This window comes from Schistocerca americana, chromosome 7 (assembly GCF_021461395.2).
Source record: "Schistocerca americana isolate TAMUIC-IGC-003095 chromosome 7, iqSchAmer2.1, whole genome shotgun sequence".
Classification (NCBI taxonomy): Eukaryota; Metazoa; Arthropoda; class Insecta; order Orthoptera; family Acrididae; genus Schistocerca; species Schistocerca americana.
In genome coordinates, this window is record NC_060125.1 from 68940715 (window position 1) to 68965701 (window position 24987).

Genomic DNA, 24987 nt, shown 5'->3' on the forward strand with positions numbered 1-24987 from the left:
ACTTCAATTCAAAATAACCAAGTACAGTTAAATTCCACAGGAGGATGGCTAAAATTTGCGAACTTGAAAACACAGGTTGTTGCTCGCGGGAATGTCCCAACAGCCGACAACGAAATCCAATCGATGCAATGTGAATAGTCGTGAGTTGCTGGTAGATTAAGTCAAAACTCTGAATTGCTTTTATGTCCTCCCTCATTCCGACCTGATAGGGATCCCAAACGCTCGAGCAGTATTCCAGAATAGGTCGTAATAGTGTTTTATAAGTGGTCTCCTTTACAGATGAACCACATCTTCCCAAAATTCTACCAATGAACCGAAGACGACTATCCGCCTTCCCCACAACTGCCATTACATGCTTGTCCCACTTCATATCGCTCTGCAATGTTACGCCCAAATGTTTAATCGACGTGACTGTGTCAATCGCTACACTACTAATGGAGTATTCAAACATTACGGGATTATTTTTCCTATTCATCTGCATTAATTTACATTTATCTACATTTAGAGTTAGCTGCCATTCTTTACACCAATCACAAATCCTGTCCAAGTCATCTTGTATCCTCCTACAGTCACTGAACGACGACACCCTCCCGTACACCACAACATCATCAGCAAACAGCCGCACATTGCTACCCACCCTATCCAAAAGATCGTTTATGTAGATAGAAAACAACACTTCCCTGGGGCACTCCAGATGATACCCTCACCTCCGATGAACACTCACGACGGAAGACAATGTACTGGGTTCTATTACTTAAGAAGTCTTCGAGCCACTCACATATTTGGGAACCAATCCCATATGCTCGTACCTTAGTTAGGAGTCTGCAGTGGGGCACCGAGTCAAACGCTTTCCGGAAGTCAAGGAATATGGCATCCGTCTGATACCCTTCATCCATGGTTCGCAAGATATCATGAGAAAAAAGGGCGAGTTGCGTTTCGCAGAAGCGATGCTTTCTAAAGCAGTGCTGATGCATGGACTGCAACTTCTCTGTCTTAAGGAAATTCATTATATTCGAACTGAGAATATGTTCGAGAATCCTGCAACAAACCGATGTTAAGGATATTGGTATGTAATTTTGAGAATCCGTCCTTCTACTCTTCTTATATACAGGCGTCACCTGCGCTTTTTTCCAGTCGCTCGGGACTTTACGTTGGGCGAGAGATTCGCGATAAATCCAAGCTGAGTAAGGAGCCAATGCAGTAGAGTACTCTCTGCAAAACCGAATTGGAATCCCATCAGGACATGGCGATTTATTTATTTTCAACCCCGTTCAGCTGCTTCACTTGAACCAAATCGAGAACATCCGGCAAGAATTGTAAGGTAATATCAGGAAACGTCGCGTCACAAGTATAATAAGACTGAAAGACATTAATCTGCAGGAATGGAATAATACTGATTGGGATGTAAGCAGCAAGCACGTAAATCCAGTGCCAAGACGTTAGGCAGCAACTGTTTGTTGGGAAGGCATAATAACTATGTACTAGATTTCTATATTTTTTGAGCCGTGTGGCTCGATCAGTGATATTCCCGCCGCCGTTATGGCTCATCTTTACGGTGGTGTGCTCAGAGCGCGCGGTGGCGCCACCTACCGGGCCGATCGGGGAGCGAGTGGTAAGCTGGAGGGAGGAATTTTGCTTCAGGACGCCTAGCAGTAAATTCGTTTGGGAAGTTTGGCGGACAGTACAGGCCCCGTGCGAGGCAGCAGGAAGAGCACATCTAAAAGGGGCTGTTTACCCGGGTGACGGCGCCGTAGCAAACACCCCGGCGTGGAAGCAGTCACGTTACTGGGAAGTCGTTGGTGTATTTCGCTTCCTGCATGTCTTCTGGCACCGGGATCTAAGGCGGCTGGCTTCGTCGAACACGCAAGAGGGTAAGGGCCTTGTGCTGTAAATTGTCGCCGGAATCGACTACTGGGTTAAGCGCTGTTGACTTCATTTTCTTAGTACTCCTTCTGAGTCTGTCCTTTTTTTTTTTTTGCTTTATTGTGATTTCATGCCCCTGCCCCATATAGGCAGGTGAGGGCTGTCAGCAGCACAATCCGCCGCTCTTCAGCCGAGTGACATGACAACTAAAACAAGAATAAAATAATACATACATAAGGAGGTAAAAAAGGGGAACATAAAACAGAGTAAGGGGAGAAAATGGAGGTAAAAATACACTGACATGTAGACGTTCATTGGGGACAGTTAAAAAAGTCACCAGAAAGTTAAAAAAAAACACAGTTGGCGATTCTTAAAACACAGAGAAGACACTGGATGCATATGCACAGGTTAAAAGTTGGCCATAGTATTAAAAACACTCCGAAACAACACACTTAAAACCCACTTGGAGCACACACGACGAAGAATAAAACTACCAGGCGGGATCTGCCGAGGGAAAGGTCAGAGAGGATGGAAAAGGAGGGGAGAGCATGGGGCAGCTGGGGAAGCGGCGGGATGAAGAGAGGAGGGGCAACCGTGGGTTCACGAAGAGGCAGGAGACACATGGGGCGGGAGAGGAAAAGGGAAGACAGGGCAGGAGGGAGCGCAGAGACACTGAAAGAAGGCACAAGAGATGGACGGGGAAATCCGCTCAGAAGGAGGGAGGGGGAGGAGAGGGAGCCCTGAGGAGGAGGCAGGAAGAGGGGGTTAGAGTTGGTAGGATGGGTAGATGTCAGGGCGAAGCGCATCATCCGGGAGTGGTAGACGGTGGAAGTCGTGTTGGGAAAGGAGATGGAGGGTGTGGAGATGGAGAGAGGGAGGGACACAACACTAAAGGTGCGGCAAGTGGTTGGGAGTGGAGAGGAAGGGAGATACCAGGGGGTGAGGGGGATCAAGGTGGCGGACAATATAGAGTGTGCGGATGTGTTCAAGGAAAAGGAGAAGGTGGGGGAAGGGGATGAGGTCATAGAGGATGCGCGTGGGGGACGGAAGGCGGATGCGGAAGGCGAGGCGGAGTGCATGGCGTTCGAGGATTTGGAGGGCTTTATAGAACCAGGGAGGGGCGGAAATCCAAGCGATGCTGGCATAACAAAGGATGGGGCAGATCATGGATTTGTAGGTGTGAAGGATGGTGGAAGGATGCAGACCCCACGTCCGGCCGGACAGGAGTTTCAGGAGGCGGAGGCGGTTGTGAGTTTTGTTTTGGATGGTAAGGAGATGGGGAGTCCAGGTGAGGTGGTGAGTCTGTCCTCGAATGTGTTAATTTCAACTTGCTTGGTACGCAAGATTCTAGTGAGAGCTGTATGTGATGTGATGATTAACATTTACTAGGGCCTGGAGTGCTGATACAGGGTATTTCAAAAATGACCGGTATATTTGAAACGGCAATAAAAACTAAACGAGCAGCGATAGAAATACACCGTTTGTTGCAATATGCTTGGGACAACAGTACATTTTCAGGCAGACAAACTTTCGAAATTACAGTAGTTACAATTTTCAACAACAGATGCCGCTGCAAGTGATGTGAAAGATATAGAAGACAACGCAGTCTGTGGGTGCGCCATTCTGTACGTCGTCTTTCTGTTGTAAGCGTGTGCTGTTCACAACGTGCAAGTGTGCTGTAGACAACATGGTTTATTCCTTAGAACAGAGGATTTTTCTGGTGTTGGAATTCCACCGCCTAGAACACAGTGTTGTTGCAACAAGACAAAGTTTTCAACGGAGGTTTAATGTAACCAAAGGACCGAAAAGCGATACAATAAAGGATCTGTTTGAAAAATTTCAACGGACTGGGAGCGTGACGGATGAACGTGCTGGAAAGGTAGGGCGACCGCGTACGGCAACCACAGAGGGCAACGCGCAGCTAGTGCAGCAGGTGATCCAACAGCGGCCTTGGGTTTCCGTTCGCCGTGTTGCAGCTGCGGTCCAAATGACGCCAACGTCCACGTATCGTCTCATGCGCCAGAGTTTACACCTCTATCCATACAAAATTCAAACGCGGCAACCCCTCAGCGCCGCTACCATTGCTGCACGAGAGACATTCGCTAACGATATAGTGCACAGGATTGATGACGGCGATGTGCATGTGGGCAGCATTTGGTTTACTGACGAAGCTTATTTTTATCTGGACGGCTTCGTCAATAAACAGAACTGGTGCATATGGGGAACCTAAAAGCCCCATGTTGCAGTCCCATCGTCCCTGCATCCTCAAAAAGTACTGGTCTGGGCCGCCATTTCTTCCAAAGGAATCATTGGCCCATTTTTCAGATCCGAAACGATTACTGCATCACGCTATCTGGACATTCTTCGTGAATTTGTGGCGGTACAAACTGCCTTACACGACACTGCGAACACCTCGTGGTTTATGCAAGATGATGCCCTGCCACATCGCACGGCCGACGTCTTTAATTTCCTGAATGAATATTTCGATGATCGTGTGATTGCTTTGGGCTATCCGAAACATACAGGAGGCGGCGTGGATTGGCCTCCCTATTCGCCAGACATGAACCCTTGTGACTTCTTTCTGTGGGGACACTTGAAAGACCAGGTGTACCGCCAGAATCCAGAAACAATTGAACAGCTGAAGCAGTACATCTCATCTGCATGTGAAGCCATTCCGCCAGACACGTTGTCAAAGGTTTCGGGTAATTTCATTCAGAGACTACGCCATATTATTGCTACGCATGGTGGATATGTGGAAAATATCGTACTATAGAGTTTTCCAGACCGCAGCGCCATCTGTTGTTGAAAATTGTAACTACTGTAGTTTCGAAAGTTTGTCTGCCTGAAAATGTACTGTTGTCCCAAGCATATTGCAACAAACGGTGTATTTATATCGCTGCTCGTTTAGTTTTTATTGCCGTTTCAAATATACCGGTCATTTTTGAAACACCCTGTACATTCTGTTTGTAGATTGCTACTGTCAGTGTTAACCGCCACTGAAAACAGTTGGCTGGTCCTTGTGTCAGTGCCGTCTGGTTATTGTATTTATATCACACAACGGACTTAAGCTGGGCAGTTGCTATAGATATACAGGGTGAGTCACCTAACGTTACTGCTGGATATATTTCGTAAACCACATCAAATACTGACGAACCGATTCCACAGACCGAACGTGAGTAGAGGGGCTAGTGTAATTGTTTAATACAAACCATACAAAAATGCACGGAAGTATGTTTTTTAACACAAAGCTACGTTTTTTTAAATGGAACCACGTTAGTTTTGTTAGCACATCTGAACATATAAACAAATACGTAATCAGTGCCGTTTGTTGCATTGTAAAATGTTAATTACATCCGGAGATATTGTAACCTAAAGTTGACGCTTGAGTACCACTCCTTCGCTGTTAGATCGTGTGTATCGGAGAGCACTGCAACATACATCGCGTTTCTACAGAATGATCTGCCAACGTTGCTCGAAAATGTCCCACTGGAAACGCGTCGACGTATGTGGTATCAGCATGATGGTGCACCTGCACATTCCGCAATTAACACTAGGCTGACCCTTGACAGGATGTTCGACGGGCGGTTCATAGGACGTGGAGGACGCATAAATTGGCCAGCCCGTTCTCCTGATCTTACACCTCTGGACTTCTTTCTGTGGGGTACGTTAAAGGAGAATGTGTACCGTGATGCGCCTACAACCCCAGAGGATATGAAACAACGTATTGTGGCAGCCTGCGGTGACATGACAACAGATGTACTGCGGCGTGTACGACATTCATTACGCCAGAGATTGCAATTGTGTGCAGCAAATGATGGCCACCACATTGAACATCTATTGGCCTGACATGTCGGGACACACTCTATTCCACTCTGTAATTGAAAACGGAAACCACGTGTGTACGTGTACCTCACCCCTCATGGTAATGTACATGTGAGTCAGTGAAAAAGACAAATAAAAAGGTGTTAGCATGTGGACGTAATGTGCTGTTCCAGTCTCTTCTGTACCTAAGGTCCATCACCGTTCCCTTTGGATCCCTACGTAATTCGGTGCTCTCCGATACACACGATCGAACAGCGGAGGAGTGGTACTCAAGCGTCAACTCTAGGTTACAATATCTCCGGATGTAATTAACATTTTACAATGCAACAAACGGCACTGATTACGTATTTGTTTATATGTTCAGATGTGCTAACAAAACTAACGTGGTTCCATTAAAAAAAACGTAGGTTTGTGTTAAAAAGCATACTTCCGTGCATTTTTGTACGGTTTGTATTAAACAATTACACTAGTCCCTCTACTCACGTTCGGTCTGTGGAATCGATTCGTCAGTATTTGATGTGGTTTACGAAATATATCCAGCGGTAACGTTAGGTGACTCACCCTGTATATGGATAAAATTTTCCCTGGATATCTTTTGCTGCGAATTGCAATAACATTACTGTTACGTCTCTATATGAAGTGATAGTGTGTCTGAGAGACACGTGTCTAACTCTAAATGAGTAGTTTCATAAATTCTTACAAGTTAGTGAGAGGCCAGTTGTTATTGTGTGTTTAAATAGTTTTAAACTGATTCTATGAATGAAAGTACAAGAATTGCTTCAATGACAGTATGTGGATATGGTAATTAATTCTGATTTTATCACAAATTTAAGTGTGGCTCTTTGCTGTAAGTCACCTTGTGTTTTCGTCAGAAGGGGGGGGGGGGGGGAGGTGGGCGGTGTCGATATACCGTTTGCGTGCACGCTAGTTACCTGTATTTGATTTCGTTTTATCGGGACTTCTGCTGTTTGTGTTGGTAGCGGGTGCGGGGTCCCTGGTTGCGCCCTGCTTGTGCTGTTGTGTATTTTCGGCCCCCTTTGTCTGCACGTGCCGGCTGACCGTGTATCTAGTTCGCTCGCGGCTTAATGTATAATTCGCCTTACGCACATAAGATAATAGATTTGAACTGATTAGCTAATGTTCATTAATAGTTTGATTAATTCTACAGATGATGTGCTGTAATGAATTATTGTGTTTGTAATTACTTAAGGCAGATGTCAGTCTGTTGTAGATACCCACTATTTCTGGGATTTTTCATGCCTATTCTTGACCGTTGCTGCTCCCGTTTGGGGGTCCATGCCGAGCCTGTTTTGGAAACAGCTGAGTGGGCGGGCGTCCGCTTCTGGAAGCAGTTTGTTGCTAGGGGTCACATGAAATTTTATATTTTATATCTTACATTGCAGGGTACCTGCCATGTAAGTAACGTGGTTGTGTGCCATGGTATCTGATTATTTGTTGTTGCCTGTACTCTGAATCTCTTTGGTTATACCAATCACTGCAGTAACGAATGTCTACATTTCCTCGCTAAATTTTAGTAAGTTGTTCTTCAGGTTGATCATAGTTTTTGGGTAGATAATTTTTAATTCATTTCACTAAATGTGTAATAGGCCATAAGTGCCATGGTTTATGAATGCTTAAATTTTGAAGTAACTTGCTCTCACCTAAATGGTTATTTTAAAAACGTATTGATGGTTTTATTTGTTATTTGTCTTGTTTAAACGTGCCAAATAAATGTTCAGTGCAACTGTCGATGGTGATTGCCTGATGTGTCACTTGGTCCAGTCCTACCACCCCACAGCCTATTGTCCTGAGGTCGTGTCGTTGTGTAAAAGTTGAATTCCATGCTGTGCTGACACATCAGTTTTGTTGATTTGAATGCCTATGTGTTACTGTTGGAGGAAAATCGCCAGTTTTCATTTGGAAAGTGTATTTATGTTTAAGTCCCAGTGGAGCTGCTGGTCCCCCTTAGGGGTCCTTCCCAGGTGGCGGATAGGAGAATACTCACCAGATAAGGCGGATATAGGGGAAATAAAATACCAAGGTGGACCAAAACTAGCGGCTGCTGCTTTCTAGCGTGATAATAAATTTCCTTGTTCCCCAGGTTGGGGCTGTACAGTGGACCAGCTCCTCAATTAAGTGAAAAAATCAAATTTCTAAAAAACCTAATAATATGCCTCGGAAAAGAAGGGAATGTTGGGCAACGAACTGGTATAGAAAACCAAAGACGACATTTGGATGATGGAATCTCCACAAATTGAATATATTACCAGCAGAACTTGACAGGATCAAAATGGATGTTGTCGTACTCTCTGAGACCAAGAGGAAAGGCAAAAGAGAAAAAGAACTTGGTAATTATCTACATATTTGGAGTGGGGTGTGCAAAACGGTAAGGGACAAAGCAGGAGTTTCCATTATGATAAGGAAAGAATGGAAAAAGAGAACCACAAATCGGAACTTTATTAATGAACGTATTGTTGTGGTAGAAATGACTCTATTTGCCAGGGAAGCTGTAATTATTGGCGTATATACGCCCATTAATGATGCAAGAGACCAGGAGAAAGATAGTTGCTGGACAATTCGTAGCAAGACTGTAGAAAAAATCCCAAGGAGGAAGGAACTGATTATCGTGGGGGGATATGAACGGAGGAGCAGCAATCACTTCCGATAGTGGGAAAACGATTAATTGACATTTGCGAACAGTTTGATCTGAAAATTACAAGCACATTTTTTAAAACACAACGACATTCATAAAATGGATTGGATTGGAGGGAGGAGACCAAACCGAGAGGTCATCGGATTAGGAAAGGATGGGGAACGAAGTCAGCCGTGACCTTTCAAAGGAATCATCCCGGCATTTGCTTGAGGCTATTTAGGGAAACCACGGAAAATCTAAATCGTTATGGCCGTCGTCTTTCCGAATGCGAATCCAGTGTGCTAACCACTGCGGCACCTGCCTCGAGAACTTCGTTCTATAATAGATTATATTATCATTGGACAGATCTCATGGAGGAGCCCAGTGTAGAGCAGACCATTATCTAGCAAAAATTAAGAATTTTTGACCGTGGAAGAATGAAAAGAATGATCCTAACAATATTGAAACGTATTGTGTTGACACAGTTCAAAATTTTCATTTCAATATTGGCTTCCCATAAGATGAAAATATACGAACGTTCTTTGCTGCAAGAAGGAAGGAACATTGGAAGAATCATTTGAAGGAATTTCGGAGGAAACGTATGAATACATGAAATCGAATGTTATAAATGTAGCAACAAAGGTGCTGGGCATAAGGGAAAACAACGTCAGCTGTACAGCAGAATGGATGTCGGAGGACGTAGAGGTGGAAGTTAAATAAAAGAGGAGGGGATTCAACAGCGGTTAAATGATAAATGGGAAGTAACAAGAACAGTCTACAAGCAAAAGAAGACTGAACTGAAAAAAAAGGATAACGTAGAGTGTAGCATGGGAAACGACATGTACAAATGTCAGTAGCAAACTAGGTTTTGGGAGACCTAAAGAAGCGGGTCAGTATTAAAAGGAGTTCCACAAGAGACGAAATCCAAAACCAATCTTCAACTGATAACACCAAAAGCATGGGAAGAATACTTCCGGAAATTATTAAATGAGGATAGAGAAGAGTATTTGGAGGAAAGAACAGTAGAAGAAAAGAAACAGGAAGGGGAGGAGATCTAAATTTTAGAAAGCGAGGTGAGTAAGATATTAAGAACAGAAAAGAATGTTAAATCACCTGGACCAGGCAGTATCAATCTGGAGTTCTTAAAATATGATGGTGAGGGAATTGTGAAACTAATAAAATGGTTATTCAATAAAATGTTAGATGGAGATTCAGTACGCAAGAAAGTGAAGCTGGGCTATATTAATACTATATTTAAGAAAGATGATCGTAACAGCTGCTCGAATTATCGAGGAATTTGTGTCAAAAACAAATTAATGTGAATTTTTGGGAAAATAATTTTTAAAAAGCTGGAAATAAATTTTAAAACAAAGGAAGAAAAATATGGCTTTACAGCTGGTGTATAATGCTTAGGCCATATTTTCACATTATGACAGATCTTACAGAAATATGGGAAAAAACATAGGGTTAATTTTCATAGATACTCTCCCAAGAAAACTACTTTGGAGAGCATCAGATATGGCGAACATAAAGGTTGCTTTAATTAAAATAATACAAGAAATATGCAATGATATATGGAAAGTGAAAATTTGTTAATACACTTTCACATAAATTTAGAACAAGCAACGATCTGTTACAAGGCTGCCCCACGTCACCCATATTATTTAAAATTTATACAGTCTTACGACATGGTCTCGTAAATGCAGTGGGTCGGAGCTAGAAATTAAAGATGGAGTTTGTTTACATCACCTACTATTTGCTGATGATCAAGTAGTTATAGCAAAAAACGGGGAGGATGCAGAGTACATTTCTCAACAGTTGGCATCGGAATACATAAACTGGGGATTGTTCATTAATTATCAGAAAACTGGATTCCTCACCAATGATCGAGATTACCTATATATAGAGGGAACGAAAATTAAGAAGGTCAGTACTTTCTGTTATCTGGGCTCAATTTTAGAGCTGGAGGAAAAATCAGAGATACAAGTTAATAAACTAAGTAGCAATGGAAGAAAAGTCATTGAGATGCTTATCTCAATCTTATGGAGCATAAAAGTAGCAAATCGAACCAAAAGAATCATATATAAATCGATACTAGTGCATAGTTGCGAATGGGGTGGAGGCTAAGACTACTAATCTGAAACACGTAAAGAAAAAACAGCAAGCAATAGAAATGGACTTCTGGAGAAGTTCAGCAAGAACTCTTAGGAAAGAGAAAATAAGAAACGACGAAATAATACAGAGGGTTGAAGGAAGTGAGAGAAGGAATACATGACGCGATGGATAGCCGGCCGCGGTGGCAGAGTGGTTCTAGGCGCTCAGTCCGGAACCGCGCGACTGCTACTGTCGCAGGTTCGAATCCTGCCTCGGGCATGGATGTGTGTGATGTCCTTAGGTTAGTTTGGTTTAAGTAGTTCTAAGGTGTAGGGGGCTGATGACCTCAGATGTTAAGTCCCATAGTGCTCAGAGTAATTTGAACCATTTGACAGAAGAAAGTTACAATGTTACATGTAAGAAGAGTGGGGGAAGTCAGAATATCGAGGTGATCCTGGAAAGGGAACCGGAAGGAAAGAAGAGGAAAGGTCGCCCTATGACCACCTGGCTCAAAATGTACGATTAAGAATGGGAAGACTTGGCGCAGAGGAAGTAGACATACAAAATCGAAACACCTGGAGGGACATCCTGAGGAGATAAATTAAAACAGGAGATAAATTAAGATCTTATGTAACAGATGTAATAATTTCCGTATATTTGTTATGTTGGAGAAAAACCTTTGCAAAGAGGAAAATCTGAATAAAGTTTAATTTAAGTAAATACATGTGACATTAAAAATGAAATAAATGTGTCTGAAAAACATAGAAGAGGTTTGTCTATCGTGCTGTATATGTTTTGGTACTTATATGTTATGTTTCAGTGGCATAAAGTTGACATTTCAGTACTTCTGTATGTAGAATTCTGCCACTTTGATTCTGGTCTTTAGCATCATGTTTGTTGGTAGTGAGTATGCGTATCAATGTTACAGCTTTTGTGTTTTATGTGGGAGGTCACCTTTGATATACAGATACAACATTTCGTTTCGTGGTTGAATCTTCACTGTCATTTACATTACCATCCTTTTCGTTTTCTAGTTTCCCTTCTAGACAATATGCTTAACTTTTAAGTGTTAATGAAGGAAAATATTTAACAGATGATTAAGAGACGATAAAACGATAACGTAAGGGAAGTAACCTACATCAATAAATGTGCCAAATATTCTAGGAAACATATTTTTGACACCCAGAAGAAGGTAGCTATCTGTACACGTAACCGGACGTCTGTGGACAATCAAGGAGGTGATATGTCACGTTAAAACTGTGTGCCGGACCGAAACTCGAACTCGGGACCTTTGCCTACCGCGGGCAAGTGTTCTATCATCTGATCTACCCAAGCACGCCTCACGCCCCCTCCTCACAGCTTTACTTCTGCCAGTACCTCGTCTCCTACCTTCCAAACTTTACAGAAGCTCTCCTGCGAACTTTGCAGAACTAGCACTCCTGAAAGAAAGGATATTGCGGAGACATGGCTTAGCCACAGCCTTGGCAGATGTTTCCAGAATGAGAGTTTCACTCAGCAGCGGAGTGTGTGCTGATATGAAACTTCCTGGCAGATTAAAACTGTGTGCCGGACCGAGACTAGAACTCGGGACCTTTGCCTTTCACGGGCAAGTCCTCTACCAACTGAGCTATCCAAGCACGACTCACGCCCCGTCCTCACAGCTTTACTTCCGCCAGTACCTCGTCTCCTACTTTCCAAACTACACAGAAGCTCTCCTGCGAGCAGGGTCTTGTATTCCATGATTTTCCTTTCCATCTGCAGAATTCTGCAGTCTGGCGAGCAAGGGAGCAACGAAAATGGTGCTCTCCGTAGTTGACACAGGTGGGAGGTAGGGCACATGGAGTATTGGTATTTGATGCATGTCCACAATCTCGACAGGTGACGCTGGAAGCACAGCGGGAAGATGTATGTCCGAACTTCCAGCACTTAAAGTACCGCATTGGGGGAGGTCAATAAGGTTTGACATCACATCGGAATCCTATCACCTTTATCTTCTTAGCAATGTGACACCCTCAAAGAGCAAGATGAAGGCACCAGTGGCAACCTGATTATCCTTCAGACCCCTAAGGACGCGCCAGACGAAATAAACACCTCATCGGTCTAAGTTGGCTCTCAATTCGCCATCGGACTGCAAAAGAAGTTCCCTGTAATATATAATACCATAGACCATATTTAAGTGTGATGGAAACAGAGACATCCCTCAGCTTCTCGCACGGGAGTAACGCCCATGAGTGGGTAGAGGATGCTGTTTTGATAAGGACTGACCCATAGCACATTTTGGACTATCCCTCCACTTCGCCAAACTTGTCTTCTAAATGGTCCACAAAAAACTGAGGCTTCGTCGGTAGGAAAGATTCCCCATCAGCTCTTGTACATACTGGGTACTTGGGTGAATAAGATTCGCTTCTATCTAGCCTGGCATTCCTCCCGTGGTGTGACCTTCGAGAGATGACGTAGTTCGCTTCATTGTGACTCATCCACTTTGATGCCACCCGCTGAGCCTAAGGGCCCATCCCACAGGCTCCACCAGCCTCAGCAACTGCCACTTGGTAGGATGGCCATTGTTAGGAGTCCCGATGCCCCAAGCAGATGGGCATCTACACTTTGGCAAATATGGGGAGTTAACAGCGCCGGCACCAGCAGAGCAATCTCTGTGTAGTCAGGGGGCTACAGCCAATAGGGTACATGGCGACCCCACCACAACGGATTGACAACTGTTCTGGATATCAGGTGCAAACAAGTCCATTATCATCGTCGGCGCAGAAAACGACACTGCACAGTGGACAGAGGAAAACGCACCCAGGAAGGTGTCCGCGCCCAACAGCTGGAAAAAGAGCGGAATTGCAAATCTACGACAATAAAGTATGCTAAAGGTCAGAGCGCGTGATGGACACGATGCACCATGTAAGGCGCACTTCCCCAATTGGCTCACTCTTCGGAATTTCTTTTTAGAATGGAGGTTAAACCCTGTAGGGGACTATAACAGAAAGGCCGAAACGTTGGAGACTCCTTTTAGTCGGCTTTTCCGACAGGCATTAATACGTCGGGGGGGGGGGGGGGGGGGGGGGGCTGTACACAGGAAGTGATTACGATGAGACATCGTTTTTTCAAACAAGCGGTCATAGTTGATCTAACGAAATTATTGCTACAATGATTAACATTCACACATGTTTGTCAATGAGTATCTTAGAATTTTGGAACGTATGGTTAAAAGACGTTTGGAATGTTACACGGAGAATTTTGAAGTAGTAACCAATTTTCAACTATATTTCCGTCAAGGGGAGGGCACGACAGACGTATTTTCGCACCTAATAGTGCACATCTGGTTTGTTATTCAATGAATAAATAATTAATGGCATTTTATACAGACTTAAATCATGCTTATGGCAAAGTCTTTTATCAATTCCTTCTCAAAAACTGAGAAACTTGCAGATACTCCTTTGAGGAAAGGAGGTTAATAGTGTTTTCGGATGAGGGCAGAATCGGACGTTCACACAGACATTAAACTTTGAGCCGTAGCGGTCACGCGGTTCCAGACTGTAGCGCCTAGAACCGCTCGGCCACTCCGGCCGGCCACTATTACTTGAAACAATGGAAACGTCCTTGACAGTGCGTAGAGACTACCTCAGAAGAAAGTTTGTTCTGAAATACATACATCGCTCTGGGATGTGCTGACAAAGAAAAACTTGCGACCTTACAGTGCTATGCTATACCGACCCTAACCACAAATCAGCACCACCACTTACCAGTATACCATTCAAAGAACGCGGCTGCTACTCTACTTTGAACAATAGTAGGAACATAACAACCGGGTGCTAGATGTATGCATTAATCTGGATTACTTTCAGAACTCATAATCAATAACAGTAATTTAGAGAGCCTTCTATAACAATGGCTAGATGCCACGTGTGTATATGCCGACAATAAACGCTGGGAGTTTCAGTCTGTCTATAAACTGAAAAGCAATCAACGCTCGGTGTTGGGGGGGAAGCTGCATTTTCCAGAAGAACGTTACAGTTTCCGTAAAGGGCGACAGAATGAATTTCCCCTCTACCACTTTAGAACTTTTGCAGAGGTCTACATAGATTCCATGTCCTAATAAGCTTCGTGGGTTAGTTTTATTACAAGTTCATATCTATAATCCATATAGAATTAACGCACTTTGTGGAAAATAAACATCCCTGTGAAAGTCTGCACACCGCGTCACCAGTGATTCATAAAGCGAACTGAGGAGGGGTCGGTATAACTTTCTGAAATACCCTGTAGTAACTTAGGGACGTGGGGGGAAGGGAGATTGCGGAATGGCCCGCTCGCTTTCCAGTCGCAGAGCTATGAAGGAGCAAAGTGCATGACCACAATCTAGCTACTTGTCTTTCGTGCCGGCCGCGGTGGCCGAACGGTTCTAGGCGCTTCAGTCTGGAACCACGCGGCTGCTACTGTCGCAGGTTCGAATCCTGCCTCGGGCATGGATGTGTGTGCTGTCCTTAAGTTGGTTAGGTTTAAGTAGTTCGAAGTCCAGGGGACTGATGTCCTCAAATGTTAAGTCCCATAGTGCTGAGAGCCATCTGAACTTTTTTTGTTATTGTTGTCACGCGTCGACGCTCCCCTACCCTCCCCCTAAACCCACCAGCCCGCTAGATTCCACGAACAACATATCCCTTACTACGCCTCTACTGCACTTATATGTTGTAAGCACATTTAATATATGCTCTTTAGCCACTCATTTAATGATAAACGTTAATTTTGTACAATTAATACACTAATTTTCGTAATCTTGGAATTTTCGATCCCTTGCAAGGCGGAGACTATCAATCCTAGCGGAAAAGTTTATTGGGTACCTTTTTATACAAAAGCCTCGCTACCCCCACGCTGACATCCCACGTGTCAGGAATTTTAGTATGTTTTTCACGACACTCCCCCATAACACTGTACAAAATTTTCCTACTACTCTAACTTTTCCCTTGGACAACCTTCTTTGTTCTTCGCTGACTGGGTGAATATATTTATGCCCGAAACTATGGTATATACGAGAGAACTTCAGAAAGTAATTCTGGATTTCCTGCAGACACAGTTCTACTGTTGTACGGATAACAGATGGGTCAAAGCGTGCGAGTGAAATGGCGTGGCAACGAGAAACGAACTCCAAATCTGCAGTGCGACTCTTTTAGATAACATGTCTGAATTGCACACAGATCCTCCTTAAATTATGGTACCATACGGACCAAATGCAACGTCGCCATAGCGAAATGGTGCCAACGATTTGGCCGAGGCAACACAGGCGTGGCTGATGCTGATCGGGGAGGAAGGCCATCGGTATCGATCGCAGACGACATTCGTAGGCGCAACTGAACAATTGGGAGAACGTTGCGACCATTGTTTGGAGACACTTGCTGACTATTTTCAAAAAAAGTTTCATGCAACTGTGTCACTTCAAAGTGTTGTGCAGCATTCGACGAAAGTTACTTTGCCTGCCTGCCATAATAACGGGTAACTTACACTGAAGTCCCCTAGTATATAAATAACATTAAACAAAACAAAACAAAAAATACGTGCCCCTCGACGCCCTTTGCCGAAAACTGCGTTTCGGTATGTGTAACTGTTCACAAAATGAGGAATTTGCTATGTCTTACGCGACTCATCCTGCATAATCTGTCCCGTAACCATACTGCACGTACTGGGTCTCCTTGACAGTTATGGGAAAGATTGTGTTAGTTGAAATTTGTCGTTTTCCCAAAATCCGGATATGAATGGGAGTACAGCACATTTCAACTTCATGGTTTTATGCAGAGGAAAGTTTTCTCTATTAAGTGACCCTCAGGTTTTCAGTTCTGTTTCTCAACATATACACACACAATTTGTTTCTTCATTTAGTTATTTCACGTAAGTATTTGCATCCCTGACTATGATTATCAGAAACAGCTCAGCTTGTAACACCAGAGCTCCATAGATCTACTGACATAAATTTTTCTCTTTTGTCTGTTCTACCTTCTATCATTAAGATATTGTAGATATTGTTTGATTGCATTAACAGCACAAAGGTGTTCGCTCTTTCCTTTGTAAAAACTTTGATGTCATGGTTTGATTCTACGCAATGTAGTGTATCTGTCATTTAAATTCTTTGTCTCATTTGGAGGGAACAAAACTTAATTCTATATAATTGTAATTTTGTTTAAATTTTTTTTGTAGAAATACCAATATGTGCAAATGTTCTATCTGAATTAATATGTTTGGCTGTTGTTATGTAATTTTCTGATCCTCATTTAGGATTCTTAGTTATTTTGTATGTAAAAGGTGTTGTGGTTCCTCTCGGGAACGGAAGCATGCAGCGTGCGCAAATTGAGGTTGGCCTTAGTAGAAAAGGTGGAATTGAGAGTCAGTCGGGAAAGAGCTACCAAACTGTCAACTGCTCATGTAAAAGTTGTGCATTGTGATGATGCCGAGAGAGTGTTTTCGTGCCACTTTCCAATGTCTCGGATGGACGGATAAAGAGGCTGGAACTATTCTGGAATTGGTATCTATCATCGCCACCAAGAAATGACAGAGTCCAGCAGTTTTACCTACAAATCCACCTACCAACATGTACTCGTCACCACATTGCGTAATCACTGTAATCGAACAGAAGAATTATAAATATGTAATGTGAAGGATCACCTCATTGGATACTTAAGTGTGCGCAAATATAAGGTAACTTATACTCGAACTCTTATATCTACCTAGATTTTTTATCCTTAGTCACACAACCACTTAAGGTCCTTTCCATGTCAAAAATGCTTACCAAGTGCCCATATTGTGAAAATAGGAAACCCTAGTGTTTTACAAATTAATGCCACTTGAACATAGTAAAAAGAAAGTTAAAGTTTATGTAGTGGAACTGAGTAATATAGTAAATGGTGCTCGTTGAAAATAATCTTTCTATCAAAACTGTTTATTAATATTTTGCTGCAACCTTCTAAAGTGAATGTTCTCAAAACTGTGGCTTATAGAGTTTTGTAAATTAAACTATCACAGTTCAGCCTGTTGAAAATCACCCAAAGGTGAGCTATTGTCTTATAACCACGTCAAGTTGTGTTCTACTGCAATAAAAGTTGAGAACTATTACTGTTCAAAGTTACATGTTCATGCTTGATAAAGGCTTGTTTCTTTAGTGTATTGAAAGTGTGTTTAATTTGCTCTGCTGCAGTGGTCAAGATTAAGGGGCCCCCACCATTGAAAGTAATTCAAATACACAAAGTTACTTAATTATAGAAAGTTTCAGTTACTCTTGCCATTCAAGTGAAATTCTGTACAATATTGGGTTCCTCTTGTGTATTAAAAGTGCATATTAATGGTGTAACTGAATCAACAGTTTGTCTTTTGCGCTAATGCTAGACAACGATTAATAGAAAGACCACTGTCTATGGAAACAATAATTTCTTTCCAGAATGAGATTTTCACTCTGCAGCGGAGTAAGCGCTGATATGAAACTTCCTGGCAGATTAAAACTGTGTGCCCGACCGAGACTCGAACTCGGGACCTTTGCCTTTCGCAGGCAAGTGCTCTACCAACTTTTTTTTTTTTTTTTTTTTTTTTTTTTAATATCTCATTTTGTTCGCTATCGTTCGTCGCATCTGCTCGGGGCGGACGTCGTAAGACATCCGTTTAAGTTCGTTGTTGATCGAGTTGACTCAGTTTTTTTATTACAGAGGGCAGCTAACCCTCTGACCGAACACGCTGAGCTACCGTGCCGGCTACCAACTGAGCTACCGAAGCACGACTCACGCCCGGTACTCACAGCTGTACTTCTGCCAGCACCTCGTCCCCTACCTTCCAAACTTTACAGAAGCTCTCCTGGGTACTCACAGCTTTACATCTGCCAGCACCTCGTCCCCTACCTTCCAAACTTTACAGAAGCTCTCCTCGCAGGAGAGCTTCTGTAAAGTTTGGAAGGTAGGGGACGAGGTGCTGGCAGAAGTAAAGCTGTGAGTACCGGGCGTGAGTCGTGCTTCGGTAGCTCAGTTGGTAGAGCACTTCCCCACGATAGGCAAAGGTCCCGAGTTCGAGTCTCGGTCGGGCATACAGTTTTAATCTGCCAGGAAGTTTTAATAATTTCTTTATTCAAAAGACAGTGAGAAGTAATCTGTTAGTGAATTCCATTTAATTTTCATTATAAGTAGATAGGTGTTTAGTATTGAGAGACTTAATCTATGCACAATAACTAATTTTGCTGTAAACCATATCCATATTTCATGTCAGATAGAAATATGTTCGAAAAGTGATATTGAACCTATGTCCAATTTACGACTCTGCAGTGAATATTAAAAGTAACATTACTGAGACCATTCAGTTTGACTAAGTCTTCAAGGTAATAATGTGTTTCGTTATCTCTTATATTTATGCAAATAGTTTGTTCTGATCTATTAGCTCCAACCTTAACGCGAACATACTGTATGCAGGTGCCAGAATTCATTGCACACGCGTGTGGCAAAGTATAGGTTGTGTTTGTGCGCTAAAGTTACTCATACCTATTTTCTTGAACAAGAATGTCAATCATTCTCATGCCTAATTAGGCTGGCGACCGTTTCCTTTATTCTTTGAACTGTGTACATAGGTAAAATATTGTTTATTACTGTTTAAATACCTACATAATTCTGACTTTCACTTCCGATAAGCCACCTCCGTTAGGTACAACACGGTCAACATAACAAAATTACTTTCAGAGGGTAACACTGCTCTGTTGCTTTATACCATAATTGCTTTAACAAGATAGTTTTATTTCATGACGTGTCTCCAACTTTAAGGTTATGGTATAGCTGTAGCGGACGGAAGTGTTATAAGCTCATAGATTTAGGATGGAGGGCTCTTGATCACAGGTGCACTGGTGAGTAGATGGTTTATTTTTAATTAGCTTACCTATGATGTGTAGCACTTCAAAGACGAAATTTAATTGTGAGCGATTAATTTCGTCAAGTTACAGAATATGCAACGTCACGATGTACTGTCTTACTAGGAGCCCATTCTGCAATCGAATTTTTGTATTTTTTTTTATATTTATGGTATGTGAAGTTCAGAACTCAAATATCAATCAGTCCCTTCGAAAGATGCCGATACAGCTCTCAAATGTTTTCGAGACAACCGGTATTGAAATTCTCCGAGCGTCTTTAAAGCCTAGTTTACACGACAACACAAAGTTGCATGCAACTGCGCTACCGGCTACTGCTCATGCGCACCGCGCGTTTGCGCAACTCGTTGGTGATACTAAACACTTTCGGCGTGTTCCAACTTTGGCGGCACTAGCTGCATGAGTTTTAAGGTTATGTGTGTTCTTAGAGTGTAGACAAACTGAAATATGAAGTGGGGAACGGAGAATAATGTTCGCTTTTTGAATATCTATGCTTTGCATAAGTGTTTGTGGGGTTTCAGTGATTCTGATTACAAAAATAAGCAACATATTGCTGCTCCTGAGACCGTCACGTGCGGTAGCTTGACAATATCTGAGCTGCAGGGCAAAATTTATTGAATTAGGAGCATATACAGAACTGAATCAAGAAAACTACAAGGAAATGTAATTCTAGCTGTGGAAATGCTCTCGTCTGCAAGACTAAAATCCCATCGTTCGGGTTGGCCGACTCGTTTTTAAGGAGTGTTGTTGACAGGAGGGAAGGCTACACAAATCAAGAAGCTGCATTCTTTATTCAACATTCATCAATTTAAAACGTCGCTGCAGTGCTCCCCATTCACATATGTTAGAATTTTGAAATATTTCCACTGTACAGATCTATCTTCAAGAGAGTAGTTTGCAAACCATTCTGTTCTTAATGCAGCCTGCTTCGAATAATTACTACTGTTAATGTTATTAATTATTACTGTTAATATTAATAATTATTGGTGTTAATGAAAAATCGTCATCACCAACTAAAACCGCATCTTATAACATGCCGAGTGTTCTCGATAGTAATGCACGCAATGTGACATGTAATTTCAGTTCTGGCGACAGTGCTTCATGCATTACAGTATCTTTACTCCTTATCGCGTAATTAACTCTATTTAGAAGAAATGTGAGCAGTTCTGATGACATTCTAAGATAATTAAAAGAAGTTATTGGGTCTTTTCTTCACCCAGTCACGAATCGAAACACTGAAAGGGTACAGTACTGCCCGACATAGAAAATATGTACAACAACATACTTTGTTGTTCTTGTCAGAACAGAGTTTTTGTTGAATAACACCATTTTATTTAATACACCGAAGCCGGATACCAATGTAGGAAAGAAGGGCAATTTGTATGTTTAATTATTCAGATGTGCACTACCTTAAAATAGATCTCTGAATCCAGTTTGGTAATGTTTGTGAATTGAATGAATGGCTGGTCATCTGTTGACGACAGATAGTGAAGGTAGATTATATAATCATCTTTGAAACAGTTCTCTGGTCACCAGAGGGCCTGGAATGTGGCTGACCAATACGGTGGCAAGATCCTCCCCCACTTCTGCACAAGTGCGGGATGACCGGAGGAACGGCCATGTTTCAGCACTCTGTAGCTGGTCCCTGAGGTGTGAAGACGTGCTCTATGTGTGCTCCAGAAAAACAAAATTAAATGAAAATGGTATGCTTGTAGAATATTTAGGAGTAGATGAACTAATAATTTCTGTTTTCAGAAACTTTTGGTGGGAGGAAAATGTAAATTGTTATGAAAAAGTTAGGCAGGTAAGAAATTCATGGGGAACATAGGATTCTTTGGAAGTGATAAAGAAACCATGTGTTGTAATCATAAGACGAAATACTAGCGTGTGGTAGTATTAAGATGAAATACTTACGTGTGTAAATCTAAGTTGAAAATAATTATGATTTCCGTGTGCAGAACTTGAATTAGAGATATGCGCTTCCCCGTGCCGTACAGTGTGAGTCTCAACCAGATTATGAGACAATAGAAAGAATTAAAAGTGCTTGTCCTAGCATTCAGTTGAGGATCAGTGTGTGAAATAAATAAGATACCAAAACTTCCATTATGAGGTACATTCGTGTGATGCCAGCATGATATTCAGATACTCTGAGAGTGAATTAAGGTGAGTCAGCCATCTACCCGGCAACTCCATGAGGGTTGCATTGCACATGGAGACGTGCATAAATCCTCCGGAGTGTGGTAGGAAAATTATTACACGGGTCAGTGACGTGTGAGTCTGGGGTGACTATTGGTTGATGTGGCAAAGCAGAACGAATAGAAAACCAAACATTTTGTTTTTAGAGACGCGTTTTATACTGTCAATGTGATTTATTATGTGTATTTAATCTGTGTGATTTGCATGAGACAGTAGCGAATTTAGTGGGTCAAGCATGATTTTTCCCAGTACAGCACGAAAGTTGGTAAATTCGTTATGTTGCTAATGAATGAGATTACGAGAGTGTGTGAGAGAATGAAGTAGCAAGAGATTCCTTATCAATCCAGAAAGTGCACAGTAGCAATAGATAGAAACATTACGAGACCCTAGAATAGTAAAATCCTTATATCATGCCCATTGAGTGGAGAATCACTTGTTTTACTATTGTGTTTAAGTGTAATGCAAGAAATTTTGCAACATTAGTATGAAAGAATTTATTCTAATAACAGAGGAAATATATGAGACAATTAGTAGTCTTGATGGTTGAGTTGTGGGTAGCCATTTTGTTGAGGTATTTTAACATAACCTCCATTTCCTTGCTGGGTTGTCCAAGCTTTGGATGAAATATATATGATAGGAAGGAAATGTGGCCTTGCCAGGATGGAGTGAGTCCATCAGAAATGTGCAATAGCTCTTAGTCAGATGCGTTATCCATTCCGTTGCATTAAAAAGTAAGGACGAGAATAGATTATAGCTTAACTGGAAGGCACTAGGGCTCATATATCAAGCATAGTTGCAGTGGGTATGGTAATCATGAAAATATTTCTGATGTACGAATAATAATTGCACTCGCTTGGCAAGCCACTCATCTAGTAGGCCTGACTGTCAGATGCCACAGAAAGTGGTAGGAACCTCCCAACACGTTTCTTATTTTTTTCTTGTACAGCGATTCCACACAACAAGCTTTAACTCCAGTACAGCTCGTGCGATGTGCAGCTGCAAAAACTTTCATTTCAGACACTCCTCAGGAACCCACAAAACGACGAAACTGAAGTGTATACTGGTTTCACCGTGTCTACAGTCAAATATGAAACCATTTGCGTGCAACTCATTCCACGCAACGAGTGGCGCAATCCAGTGTCGTCGTATAAACTAGGCTTAACACAGTAGAGAAAGCCAGAGTTTTGACAGCCCGGCTCGCAGGTAGAGTGCTCATTTGCCATGTGGGTTGCATGAGTTCTATTCTCATATGAAGCAAGTATTTAAACAAACATACGTGTTACACGGGCATTTCTGTGTAGCATATAATATATAACGATGGAAAAATAATCAGTAGCACTCGGGACTGGTAATTGCTGAATCGCTTTCTCGAGTCACTTTCGGTCATTACATTCTTTCGTTTTTTTTTTTCGTTTCAGTTTGAATACCTACGTTATTTTAATTAAAAGTTAATGAAATATATGTCTTGCCCTTTTTATGAAAAATTCATGTCTTCTTATTTCTGATTTCATATTCCTCACAAAAATCCAGTTTTCGTTGCAAATATAAATTTTTAATTACCAGTGTTTTGAAAGAGATTGTTAATAAAGATCCTCTGAATCAGAAGCGTTACAATTTTTTCATCTTTGTATGTCTGACTCTGCACGAAAATTTTGGTAGGATGATCAATTATTTAAAAATTTACCACAGCTTATAATATAAGCAAGATCGTCGATGAAACAGGCAAAGCATTCAACTACAGAGCCCATCGCAATGAAGGTCTTGTTTTAACATATTAGAAAGGGTCAGAAAACTTCAACGTCAATTTTCTCGATGAGCCGTGTGTCGACTCGTGCTACACCTTGTGTTTAGATTGCATTGGTTTTCCTTTCCTTCCCCCTGACATGTTTGTTTGATATGTTGTCTGTCATTAGTGGCTGCTTGGTTGTCTTTTGCCTCTGCTATCGATATCTGCGTTTTTGCTTCCGGGAAACTGCTATGTAGGAAGTGAGATCTTTGACCAGTTGTAACCTCGTGTGGTTGCGCGGAAGTAGGGGCGTTGCGCGCAGAGAGTCTGGTGGACACGGGAGTGTAGTGTGGCTCTCCAGCGCGAAGCAGGCGTGGTCGGTTGTACCGAGTCGCGACGTGATGTATGTCGGTTGTGTGTAACGAACGGGGAGTTGACGGAAGAGCTCCCCGCGTGCTGGTTGTATACAGAATCGCCCCACGAGTAGTTGCTGTTCATTTCGCCTTGGCGGGACGTTAACAAGCTTCTTTAAATCCTCCGTTTCAACACTGCAGTTTAAAAGGAGACACCTAACACGAAGGAGCGGTCACTACTCGTCAACGTTGCAGAGAAGACGTGAACTCCGGTGACAGAGCGTGTTGTCGCGTGACCGTGGCGTGTTGGGTACGCTGGCGACGCGTGCGCGATCGGATGTGTGGATCCTTGCCATCGGTGGTCGTGTACTGGCTGTTCGAGCATAATTGCAAGTTAAGTTCGTGGAAGGTTTAATCATTAACTAATAATTTTGTGTAACCAGCGTCTCTTCTGCCTTGTGGCCTCCGGCGAGCGGGTTTCCTGTCCCTGGCACTGGTGTAATTGAAGGTAGTGATCCTTCCTCCTCCTCTCGTTACTGTCCGATGGGAGGTGTAGTCTTGGCAGTTTAATTGTTTCGTGGGTTATGAGTAAATTCATGCTTCTTGTTGGTTGATCATGTGGTCGCTCATTCAGGACTGTGTGATGTAATGTTTCCTTGCACGAGGTTAGCTCTAATTCTGTCAGCAAGTTAAGACAGCTTATAACAAGTTTTCGCTGGCTAAAAGTCGGTGCAGTGACCAGCCTGAGAGTGGCAATTGTGTTTACGGGCGTATTTAAAGTGGTCAGTAATCTGTCTCGCCTGAGCACCCCTGAGTGGGTAATTTGTGGCCGCCTTACACGGGTCCGTCATATCTGTTATGTTCTAATGATATTCCAGGCCACTTTTGTTTAAATTTTTTTTTAAATTCCTCCAAGTTAGTAAATTCCTTTAATTGCCATTAATCGTTTGTTTGCTGAGACCTGTTTAGCTTTTTAATGGCGGTGTTGGTGGCTTCACTACCTCGCTGTAGTTTATTAACAATGTTCTGTATTCACTTTAGTAGCCTGTTTGCTAATGTTCTTAATGTTTTTAAATTGTTGTATTGCTATAAATTACTTTGATTGGTGTAACCGTAACCACTGTGTGTGTCACTCGAAAATTTTCGAGTCTTGCATCGAAATGGTTTGATAGATTTACATTTAAGTTATAAACTTCACTTTCCGTAAATACAAAAAGTACGTAACTTGCGGACTCCTTGTGAGACTAATGTACTCGAGACTTTATTTTTTTAAGACTAACAAGAATTAGTCGTAACCGCGTGTGCGTGAGTGTTGAAGGATTCGCCTCATTGGCTCTACAGCCCGCCTACACGCAGTTAATGAGGTACCACAAAGCCGTTGTCCTGGGAACGCTGCTCTCTGAGTAATTCAGGTCTGCTGTGC